Source organism: Ovis aries, chromosome 8, assembly GCF_016772045.2.
Source record: "Ovis aries strain OAR_USU_Benz2616 breed Rambouillet chromosome 8, ARS-UI_Ramb_v3.0, whole genome shotgun sequence".
Lineage (NCBI taxonomy): Eukaryota > Metazoa > Chordata > Mammalia > Artiodactyla > Bovidae > Ovis > Ovis aries.
Genome location: NC_056061.1, coordinates 1,603,228 through 1,616,490, shown reverse-complemented (window position 1 = coordinate 1,616,490; position 13,263 = coordinate 1,603,228).

Genomic DNA, 13,263 nt, shown 5'->3' with positions numbered 1-13,263 from the left:
TCAGTATATAGTATTTTTCCTAAACTCTTAAAAGATGATGCTGTGAAAGTGTTGCACTCAATATACCAGCAAATTTGGAAAACTCAGTAGTGGTCACAGGACTGGCAAAGATCAGTTTTCATTCCAATCCCAAAGAATGTTCAAACTACCACACAATTACACTCAACTTACACACTAGCAATGTAATGCTTAAAATTCTCCAAGTGAGGCCTCAACAGTGTATGAACCGAGAACTTCCAGATGGATTTAGAAAAGACAGAGGAACCAGAGATCAAATTGCCAACATCTGTTGGATCATAGAAAAAGCAAGAGTTCCAGAGAAACATCTACTTCTGTTTCTCTGACTACGTTAAAGCCTCTGACTATGTGAGTCACAAAAAACCTGTGAAAGATTCTGCCAGAGACGGGAATACTAGACCACCTTACCTACCTCCTGAGGAATCTATACGCAGATCAAGAAGCAGTAGTTAGAAATGGACATGGAATATGGCTCCAAATTGGGAAAGGAGTATGTCAAGGCAGTATACTGTCACCTGCTTATTTAACTTATATGCAGAGTACATCATGCAAAATGCTGGGCTGGATGAAGCACAAGCCAGAATCAAGATTGCTGGGAGAAATATCAATAACTTCAAACATTCAGATGACACCACCCTTCTGGCAGAAAGCAAAGAGGAGCTAAAGAGCCTCTTGATGAAAGCGAAAGCGGAAAGTGAAAAAGCTGGCTTAAAACTCAACCTTTAAAAATCTAAGATCATGGCATCCAGTCCCATCACTTCACGTCAAATAGATGGGAAAATAATGGAAACACTGACAGACTTTATTTTCTTGGGCTTCAAAATAACTGCAGAGAGTGGCTGAAGCTATAAAATTAAAAGACACTTGCTCCTTGGAAGAAAAGCTATGACAAACCTACACAGCATATTGAGACATTACTTTGCTGATAAAGGTCCGTATAGGCAAAGCAATGGTTTTTCCAGCAGTCATGTATGGATGTGAGAGTTGGATGTAAAGAAAGCTGAGTGCCGAAGAATTGACACTTTTGAACTGCGGTATTGAATAAGACTCTTGAGAGTTGCTTGGACTGCAAGGGTATCAAAACAGTGACTCCTAAAGCAAATCAATCCTGAATATTCATTGGAAGGACTGATGCTGAAGCTAAAGCTCTAATACTTTGGCCACCTGATGGAAAGAGCTGCCTCACTGAAAAGACCCTGATGCTTGGAAAGATTGAAATCAGTAGAAGACGATTACAGAGGTTGAGATGGTTGGATGGCACCACTGACTAGATGGACATGAGTTTGAGCAGTCTCCGGGATTTGGTGATGGACAGGGAAGCCTGGCATCCTGCAGTCCACAGAGTCGGACACGACTGAGTGACTGAACTGAATTGAATAGTGTTGTTTAAATCTGTTCCCTTGCTGATCTTCTTACCTAGTTGTTTTGTTACATTATTGACGTTACATGGATGACTCTAGTTATTACTGTTAAGTTTTTCTATTTCTCCCTTCAATTTTGTCAGATTTTGCGTCATTTGTTTTGGGACTCTGATGTTAGGTGCGTTGTTGCTGTTCAGTTGCTCAGTTGTGTCTGACTCTTAGTGACCCTGTGGATGGCAGCACACCAGGCTTCCCTGTCCTTCACCATCTCCCAGAGATTGCTCAAACTCATGTCCATTGAGTCAGTGATACCAACCAACCATCTCATCCTCTGTCATCACCTTCTCCTCCTGCCTTCAGTCTTTCCCATCTTCAGGGTCTCTTCTAACAGTTTGGCTCTTTACATCAGGTGGCCAAAATACTGGAGTTCAGCTTCAGCATCAGTTTTTCCTATGAATATTCTGGGCTGATTTCTTTTAGGATTGACTGGTTTGACCTCCTTGCAGTCCAAGGGACTCTCAAGAGCCTTTTCTAACACCACAGTTCACAAGCATCAGTTCTTAGGCACTCAGACTTCTTTATAGTTCAACTCACATCCATACATGACTACTTGACAAACCATCGCTTTGACTATACGGACCTTTGTTGGAAAAATAATGCCTCTGCGTTTTAATATGCTGTCTAGGCTTGTCATAGCTTTTCTTCCAAGGAGATCTTCCTTGGACAGCAAGAAGATTCAACCAGTCCATCCTAAAGGAAATCAGTCCTGAATATTCATTGGAAGGGCTGATGCTGAATCTGAAACTCTTATACTTTGGCCACCTGATGTGAAGAGCTGACTCATTCGAAAAGACCCTGATGCTGGGAAAGATTGAAGGCAGAGGAGAAGGGGATACCAGAGGGTGAGATGGTTGGATGGCATCACCGACTCAATGGACATGAGTTTGAGTAAACTCCGGGAGTTGGTGATGAACAGGGAGGCCTGGTGTGCTTCAGTCCACAGGGTCGCAATGAGTCAGACACGACTGAGCAACTAAACTGAATTGAAGGAAAAAAAAGTTTAAAAGTAATAACTCTATGTTACTTTTTCTCAAACAAGAATGAATAGGTGAATTTGAAGCAAAGTCACATTCCCTAGCTTAAGCCACAGACATTCTCATATGGTACTTATGAGGGTCCCAACTATTTTCAATGAAGCAAGTTGGTAGTTATGATGGAGGTGGTCTTCAGACAGTCATTTGAGAAAACAGAAGCCAGTTCACAAGAGGATCAAAAAACTGGCATCAAACGCCTCATAAGTTGACCAAGTCTGCCTTCACAGTCTTGGAAGCTGCAGCTCTCCCAAGATTGTCTCTCGAACTTGTTTCGCTCATGCCTTGGCTGATTTATTCACCGCCATCTGACACACGTTATTCTTCCTCTATGCTTGACTTTATCCTTCCTTCCTTAAGCCCAGCTCAGGTTTCACCTCTTCATTTAATGACACTTGCTTACTCTAATCTACAATGATAAGGATCACTGGGGGAAATGCTACTGTTTTCCTAAACAGTAGCAATGATTGCTTAGTTTTAAATTTTCTGATTTAATCATCTTAGTGAAGGGTTTGACTGGGACTAGAGTTTTTCCTCCCTGAATGCTGATGAACTCTTGCTGGGCTTGTCAACTGAACTTGGCCTGAGACTGGAGGGCATGGAATCAGTGCTGATGTAAAGATGCGTGTGAGGGCAATGCAGAACTCAAGAGCCAGGTGACCAGTCCCTCTCAAGCAGCAACCTGGAGGAGCAGAGGCAATCCTGTCTGGTCCTTCTGTCTACTCAAATTCTGAGTAGAAGGAAGGAGCCATGCCTCCATCTGGACCATATGCCCCATTTTTGCAAAGGCTGGTTGGAATGGGAACTAGTGGGGTTGACATTAGAAGTATAGACACAGGAAGACAGAATTATAAATGATAAACTCCATCATTCTTATTAAAAAGGATAAGAAAACCATTAAGACTAGCTTTGAGAGGCCACAATATATTATTCTTTTAGCTCACTCCTGCAGAGACTATATTTGACCTCAGTTTGGTTCCCTAGTATCTTCCTTCAGTTTAACCTTCTGAGTTCCTCAAGGTATTAGAGGATAGAAGGGAAAAAAAAAGAAGCAATCTTGTACTCTGTTGATTACTGCAAATAGGGTCAAATTAAATGCTTATCTCTTCCATTTTATATCTCAATTACTGACACCATAGAGTGTCACCATCACACTGTACTAACTCAACATTAAAAGATATTTAATGATGACTTTTATAACTAATATACAGAACATCTCCATGTCAGAAAAGGAGCTGGTTTATTTTCTTTCTCCTATAACACTGCTTTTGGTGTAAAATTATCTAGATATTTAAAGACAAAATACTAAAAAACTCAGACCAGATAACAAAAATGTTAGTATGTTTTTTTGTTAAATCGCTTGATTACATTTGAGATGCTTTCATGTAATTTTCATAGGTCTGTATATATGTATATATATGTGTGTGTATGTGTGTGTGTGTATACATGGATATATGTTTATTTATCTGAAAGTATATGCTTAGTACCTAGAGGAGAGCATGGCAATCCACTGCAGTATTCTTGCCTTGAGAATACCATGGGCAGAGGAGGCTGGCAGGCTACAGTCCATATGGTCACACAGATTCGTATACAATTGAAGAGACTTAGCACTCACGTACACATATGCATAGAAAGACAAAATAGAAACATTACTATCTGTGTCCTTTTTCTCTTGTGCTTTCCATTTCAACCTTTGCTTTAAGTCATATTCTTTCTTAATAGCCAATGTACCTTGGGGCAGTATTTATATTTTCTTTAATATCATTGACATGCTAAGTAATTGTAAAAATGGTACATAGAATTTATAGTTAAACATGATCAATCAGTGACATGTATATAGCAAATAAAGAAATGTTAATAGTAATCAAAGAGCATTAGATATAAGTAACAATAGATTGAAAAACTTTATCTTAACACATATATGTTTCAGAAAATTAGCTAAAAGCCGATATTATATAAATTTACACATATAACACCTCAGGGTGGTAACTCCTCTGACTTTCAGAGAATATTTTCAAGTTAAGATTTACAGAAAAGTTGCTTGATATTTCTGGGGTTTTCTCCATTCATTTATTGGCTGAGCACATACCAGAGGCTAAGCAAACAACACAAGCAGAGTCCTTATTATCCTGGAGCTTCTTTTCTACTGGGGGAAGGCAGCTTGAAAACATGTAGACAAATGTCAAAAATGGTAACATTTCAAATGGTTTTCAGACTTGTAAAGAAAATAAAGACAGGTAGTGGAATGTGGGAAGAATGACTGGAGAATGCAGTCTTGTAGGTACAGAGATAGAAAAGTCATCCTGGAGGAGCATATCTATTCTAAAACCTGAAATGCGCAAAGCAGTTAGGCATTGGAGATTGAGGGAGCCTGCTTCAAGCAGAGGGGATCCGGGTGTGAAAACCTAGGGGCAGAAACAGATTGACCATTTGAGGAAGAGGAAGAAAACTAAGCAGTTGGGCTCCAGTGGAACAGTCTGTAAAAGGCAATGCAGGAAAATTAGTCAGTGCCAAATGGCACAGGGCTCTGTAGGTTCTGGTAAGATTTGACTCTATTGTAAAAGTCAGGAGAAGCAATAGAAAGATTTTAGGCAGGAGAGCAAAATAATCTGATGATGAACCGTGTGGACTAGAAAGCCGGCAGGGGACCGTCTGGTTTGGTTTTAATAGGTGCATCACATCAGTCGTCCTAAATTCTCTTCCCCTTTATTTTGTTTTAACTTCATCCAGAGCCAAGCAGGAGACTGTGGAAAGGCAACCTCTTTTGAAAAACATAATAGTTTAAAGGAATCTATTTCTTTTGGAGTATCGAAGACCATAAAATGTTTGAATTTTGGTAGGTTGCCCACAACAGGATGATTGCCAAAGGGATTTAAAAATGCATATCGGGAACAAACTGTTCCCTTATCCACATGACAGAGAGAAGAAAAAGTGCAATCTCTCTCTCCAATAGCATTCTTTTTTTTTTTTTTTGAGTTAGTATTTTGTTTAATCAACAGAATTTGTACCGTTGCTGAAAGACATTTAATAACACATCTCTTCTCAGTTGTTAGTCAAGTAGTTTGTAATAAAAACTAAACAAGTGAGAAAAAGCTAAAGTTATATTTCTATCTCTTTCAATTTTCTTCTCCTTCAGTGATCTTTAAATAGGTGATAAATTCTCTTCTTTTGCAAGAAGTTCAAAAAGAAACAATTGATAGGGCAGTTATTTCGTTTCATTTTGGAAGAAATGAAACAGATTAAAGTGTTATTTCTTACTGTCATGTTCCTATTCCATAGATCCCAAAATATTAATGGTAAAGATGATTATGTAAACACTTTTCATATTTCTAAATAATTAGGTAGTATTTTTAGGCTGTCATCAAATCAGTTAAATACCATTAGAAATAATGAAAATGCTTGTGGGATTTTTACCTAAGTATAAAAGCATTTGGTTTTAAAAGATATATTTGATCTGGTTGCTTATGAAATCTGAAGAACAAATATCTCCAACTATTTTGAACATTTTCAGAAAAATTGTGCTCATAAATTTTATTTTTTAGATTAATGGTTTTATTATTTTATAAAAATTAGGTATGCTTATGATAAATATTTAAGAAATATATAAAGTGATCAGTGGAAGTCACTCAGTTGTGTCCACTCTTTGTGACCCCAAAGACTATGCAGTCCATGGGATTCTCCAGGCCAGAATACTGGAGTGGGTAGGCTTTCTCTTCTCCAGCAGATATTCCCAACCCACGAATTGAACTGGGGTCTCCTGAATTGCAGGTGGATTCTTTACCAACTGAGCTCTGAGCGAAGCCCATACAAAGTGATAAGAATGATTTTTAAAAACCACTCCACATTTTATAACCTAGAAATAAAAACGTGTGATAATGTGATTTCATTCAGAAGCTCTCTCCTTCCCACCACTCTCATACTCATCTATCTATATATCTACCTATATATGTACACAAACATATACAGCCTGATATGATAGACCATATAAAATATAATATATTTTAAGAAAAGCAGAATCATGTTATATTCTTTTAATTTTTCCTCAAATTTAAGCAAAGTTAAGAAAGGAATTGCTAAACTTCAAATGATTTTTTTCCTTCTGAAAAAAGTCAATAAACCCTAAAATATCCTTCTAAAGTCAACTGAAAGATTATGAAAAGCATAAAAGCTGGTGACTCTTTTTTTTTTTTTTTTTGGTGACTATTTTAACCTGAGCATTTCAACGAAAGAATCAGTTGACTACCCTGGTAAAAGATGAGAAAATGACCCATTTAAGCCTCTTCTAATTTTCCTTCCCCACACCTCCTATTCTCTTTGACACTGATGTGTTTTAAATTTTACATTCTCCTGTGTAACCATCATACTCGTAGTTGTTTAGTTTTGTATTAATCTAAAATATACTATGAATCCATTTTGCTATGGCTTCTCCATTTCAGAATTTTTTATTAGATTTATCTTTTATTTGGTTTTCTTTCATCGTCAGTTTTGTTTGTTTGCTTTTATGTTCCAAGGAACTGCTCATGAGTGCTGATTTCCCTGACTTCTTGAAAGCTTCTGAATGTTTTTCTGTCTTCTTCACAGTTGAAGAGACCTTAACTAAATTTACCAGTTGGTTGGCATTTGCTTCTATTTATCCATTTAATGTGCCAGGTACTGAAGACACACTGAACAACATTTTGCATACAACACAGCCAAAGCTCCTTGCTCTTATGAAGCTCACAATTCATTGTGAGTAGCAAGATAGGCAAATGCATGAATTTTATATTTATAAGGGAAGAAAAGCAGGGTGACAGGATAATGTTTGTGCCCCTTTAAGGGTGATGATTAGGTAGTCCCTCCCTCCTTGGAGATGACATTTGAGTTGAAGTAGTAATGACAAAAAGAACTGGTCATGTGGAATCAATTGGAAAACATTCCAGGCAAAAGAAACAGAAGAATACTAAGTGCACAGACACTATGGTAGAAAGAAAGAAAAGTGCTTTCTGAAGATCTTGAGGGATAGTGAGAAGGTTTTGTGTGTGTGTGTTTTTTTTTTTTTTTTTGCTAGAAAAAAAGGCAGAGTCTGAGGCTATTGTTAGAAGATGATTCAGAAAGGTAGGGACAGTGGACCATGTAAGGCCTGATAGGACTACATAAGAGATTTGGGATTTTTCTAATTGCAATGGGAAGAGCACTTTCTATTCTAGACATTGTCCCCTCTGTCTATGCCTCATCCTGGCATTGTTTTTGAAAGGATAAATATCTTACCTCATATTATTTCCTTCATCTATCCTTTCAGGTTTCTGTCACCATTACTCTAAGACCTTATTGACAAAATTATCACTTATATGTGGAATCTTGAAAAAAAAAAAAAAAAAACAGCGAGTGAGATGGTGGTTATTAGGACCTGGGGGCTGGGAGATATGGGCAAATGTTGCTCAAAGAGCACAAACCTGTAGCACAACATTGTGACTTTAGTTAACAATATGGCACATTATATTTGCATACTGAAAGTTGCTAACAGACCACACTTAAATGTCCTCATCACAACACCAAAAGATGATTATGTGATGTAATGGAAATGCTCACTAATGCTATGTGGAGTAGGAAATGGCAACCAACTTCAGTACTCTTGCTGGAAAATTTTATGGATAGAGGAGCCTGGCAGGCTACAGTCCGTGGGGTCACAAAGTGTTGGACACGATTGAACACACACGCACACAGTCATTGTGATACATGTGTATCAAATCAACATCTGGTACACCTTAAATTTTTCCAATGGTTCATGTCAATTATATCTTAAAAAAAGGAAAAAAGAAAAGGAACTTGGCAGCCATCTTATGAAGACCAAACAAAGTTAGAAATGGCATTTAGATTGCTTCATCTAAATGGTCATTTTTCTGCTCTTAGATTTATTGATCTAAGTAGCATTTGATTAACTAACCACTTTTTTTTTCCATTGGTGTGTATGACATGTATTTCATAGTTTTCCTTTGATCTTACTGAGCACGCCTTAATTTTCTTCTTTGTGTATTTATACACCATTCTTGTGTGATTTTGCACAATCACATGATTTTGACATCATCTATGTAAAACGTCTCCCAATCTCATTGTCCTGGTCTATCCCAGAACTCCAGTTTCATGTATCAACTGCCCTCTTGACATCTCTTGGATATTTTAATATGTATCTTGAGGGTAATGTGGGCACAATCAAACTCATGTTAGCCAACTCAAATTGACCTCACAGACTTCCCTCAGTCAAGGTACACTTATCCACTCAATTTCTCAAATAAAAATCTCAGCATTCTTGAATATTCTATTCTTCAGCAAATACTGTCATTTTAAATCTAAAATACACCTCCAGTAAGAACAATTCCCTCCAAGATGACTAGCCTCAATTTTATCTTCATGTATAGCTAAACCCATAGAAATTCTATGAGTTTAAACAATTCTTGGAGCAAGAGTAAAAGTTGGGAAATAATATTAGTTCCTGCAAGCCATTTAGAATTGGATTTGGTTGCTGGTCACAGCTAAGTATAGCACTTCAACAGTTTAGGGGTTCATGATCTTGTGGGGAAAAATGTCCTAAAGAAGGCTCTCCTGAAACCATTAGCGCGCCAGCTTTCCTCTGACTGCCTCTATGTGCTTCACCTTGGAGGGTGCAAGATGGCTGCTGGAACTCTAGCCCTCTTGTTCATTTTTTCAGGAAGAATTTAGGGGAAGAGGAATGGGGAAAAACACTTCTAGTTGAGTAAGTTTCTTCGAAATCCCTTTAAAGACTTCAGGAGCCTTACTGAGTGACTTTTACTTTGCTATTATCAATCACATCTAACTACAGTGAGGTTCACCACCACCTTGAAGAAAAATATGTTTGTGCTACTACAGAAGGTAAGAAGTGTTAAGGTAAGATATTGGTTAAATTGATAGTAGTCCCTTGCCATAGTTTGTTTCCTTTCTCTTTTCAAAAAGCATGTCTTTCCCTCCATTTAATAGCTAGAATCAATCTTCCAGGAGAAACATTTTAAAACAAAAAATATTGCTTCAAAATTTAAAAATCACTTGTAGGTCTTTTAAATCCATTTGTTTGCTAACTAATGTTATAATATCATAAAATGTTAACTCTGAGGGAACATTAAAACTGACCATATTCATGTGAGCTTTTCAAAATATGGTGAAGATCAGTGCCAGTTCATGGTCTAGTAATCACTGTATTTTGTCAGTTAAATATAAAAATTAAGAGCAAGCATTCAGATACTTTTATAGAAATTTGATTGATATGCCTGATCCTTTAACAATTTTTATATGTGATATGAGTTGTTATTCTTTTCTTCACTTCTCTAACTCATCTACTTTCATTGTCTTTTCCCAGATTACTAGTGTATGACATACAGGTATTTAAACAAGGATACTGCAGTGGGTTGCCATTTCCTTCTCCAGGGGATCTTCCCGACCCAGGGATAGAACCTGGGTCTCCCACATTGCAGGCAGATGCTCTACCCTCTGAGCCACCAGGGAAGCCCAGAAATAAACATATTAACAGATAGTCCCTTCTTTCAGTTTTATTATATACTTATTTATGGCTGTAGTAGGTCTTCATTGCTGTGCACAGGCTTTTCTCTAGTTGCAGCGAGTGAGGGCTACTCTCTAGATGGGGTGTACAGGCCTCTCATTGCAGTGGCTTCCCTTTTTGTGAGAATGGACTCTAGGGCACACGGGCTTCAGTAGCGTTAGGAGGGCTCAGTAGTGTGTGCGCTCTAAGGCACAGTCTAGTAGTTGTGGTGCCTGGGCCTAGTTTCTCTGCAGTATGTGGGCTCTTCCCAGACCAGGGATCGAACCAGTGTTCCCTGCATTGGCAGGTGGACTCCTCACCACTGAGCCACCAGGGGACCCCACCTTTCAGTTTTTAGACAAGAGAAGTAAAGTTTAAAGGGCTGAGAGATAATCCTAGAATTACTATTCAGTAATCCAAAAAACTCTGATGCTGGGAGGGATTGGGGGCAGGAGGAGAAGGGGACTACCGAGGATGAGATGGCTGGATGGCATCACGGACTCAATGGACATGAGTCTGAGTGAACTCCGGGAGATGATGATGGACAGGGAGGCCTGGTGTGCTGCGATTCATGGGGTCACAAAGAGTCGGACACGACTGAGCGACTGAAATGACTAACTAACTAACTAATCCAAAATCCCTGTGGATGGTAACTGCAACTGAGAAAATAAAAGATGCTTGCGCCTTGGAAAAAAAGCTGACAAAACTAGACAGCATATTAAAAAGCAGAGACATTTTGCCAGCAAAGATCCATATAGTCAAAGCTATGGTTTTTCCAATAGACATGTACAAATGTGGGAGTTGGACCATAAGGAAGGCTGAGCACCAAAGAATTGATGTTTCTGAGTTGTGGCACTGGAGAAGACTCTTGAGAGTCCCTTGGACAGCTAAGAGATCAAGTCAGTCAATCCTAAAGGAAATCAACCCTGAGTATTCATTGGAAGGACTGATGCTGAAGCTGAAGCACCAGTACTTTGGCCATCTGATGCAAAGAGCCAACTTATTGGAAAAAAACTTGTTGCTATGAAAAACTGATGGCAAGAGGAGAAGGGGGACAACAGAAGATGAGATGGTTGGATGACATCACTAACTCATTGGAGATGAGCTTGAGCAAACTCTGTGAGTTGGTTAAGGACAGGAAAGCCTGGAGTGCTGCAGTCCATGGGGGTGGCAAAGAGTTGGACATGACTTAGTGACTGAACAAAATCATAAAACAGATTTTTACTATACTATCATCACTATTTAATAATGATGTTAAGCTATAAATTCAAAATTCTCACCAGTAACCTCAATATCTAAGCACTGCAATTTGGTGGCTTGGCAAAAATTCATCACATTGTAATTTATTATTTACTAAATCAATGTAGTGGGAAGGTGTAACCTAATGGCTTCTGGAAAGCCTGGGTCCTAGAATTGATATTCTAGGCTGGAGGTAGAAAGACTTGAGCTAGGTAATTTTGCTCTAAAATCTTTGCACAAAAATTAGACTAACCTATAAATTTTAAAATATGCAGTTAATTTGTTTCAAAATAATATAAAACTATGAGGGAAAAATTTTACTCTTATTTACTATCTTCTTACATTTCCACTGAAATCAATTGATTATGTGGACATAGCAAGTCTTCAAAAAGCAGAGTAGTAACCAGAACCAATCTTTGAGGGATTTACAGCATGGTTATAAGTCAAGAACAGCTTTACTGTCTTAGGTTTAAAATCTGATGTGAGAGGAATAGAAAAGCTAATTATGCATCATTTTCTAATTTGCTTTAAATTATTTTATAAGCCCAGCCATATTTTTAATTCTTCTGTTTCTTGCCTTCTAGTGCTTCCAAATTGGTAGCAGGTTGAGATGACACACATTATTTATACAAAAATTTCTGCTCAAATTTGGGATTGTTTGTGCTCTGAAGTAAATATGCAGCATAACAGCCCCTTCCACCTGCTTTTTAATTTGTTGCACAATGTTTGCTTGTCAACAGAAGCCCTAGCACCCTTGACAAGTATGAGAAATAGGTTTCTCGGAAATTATAAAAGCAGTATCAGGCAGCCCAGTCATGCTCTGAGCAATCTGCTCAGAAAAACACAGAAACCTGGGGACAGCAAGTAGGAAGCCAGACTAGGCTCTAAGCAGGAGTATGAGGAGTAACAGACACAACCCATTTATTTCTTAACATGCTTAGAATCACAGTAGACTGTCAGCATATGTCTGTTCAAGGAATTATAATATAAAACGTCAAGGACAGAACTTGGGCATAGGTGGTGGACCAGATAGAACCTAAGAGAAATTAATTTTACTTATTCCACTACAAATTCACTGAGGTCAAAAACAATATAAATTCACTTTTTACATCCATTGGACCTACCACAAATTACAATCAGTGTATGTAATGAATGATTCAATGATCGGTGGTAACTTCAATAAAAGTAGATACAGAGAAATACTAGAGTCAAGGTAATATTGAGGTGGATTTATGAACAAAATGGAAGTGAGGACATGGTTCTAATTTCAACACATGAGAGCATAAGAAGAAATGGAGAGTAAGGATATCAGGAAAGAGAGAGATAGGGAGAGGCAAATAGAGGGGTCTGCAGGTAGGTGGGTATGAGTGCTCACATCTGTTAAAGGAAACAATGAGGGTAGAGGAAAGACTGAAAACATAAGTGGTATGGGGTAAACGAGAGGGTAAGGACCACAAATTTACAAAACTTCCTGTTTTCTTCTCAAATTAGAACAAAGAGAATAGTAATTAAAACGATAGTAAAACAACTTGAAAATAAATTATCCAATACTATATGAAGATATGATTAAGACGCAAAGCTTCCAATTTATTGGCTGCTTGATATTGCCCAAACAGATAATTTTGCAATAAGAAAAGGGAGTGAGGTGTTATATCTAAAGAGAAATGTTTATTTGTGGCAAGTTAAACCAACCAATAACCAAGTTAAATCAACCAAGTTAACCAATAACAAATTAAACCAATCAATAACCTACCAATAATCAAGTCCTCCTTCCTAAATTTTCCAATCAAACTCCTTGAAATCAGGGACAACAATTTTAAATTAGGGTATAGGAATACATTTTATGCAAGTGTGTCTTTAAGAGTGCCATTAAACTCAATCATATTCATTAGAATTTTCTAGCATTCTTAATGAGCCAAGGAAGAGTGGCCGAATTAGGCATTTTTCATCTGATGGAATCTTTTAAGGATGGAGGTAGGTACATTGTTAAATGATGTACTTCAGTTATAAATAGGGCTTCTCAGTG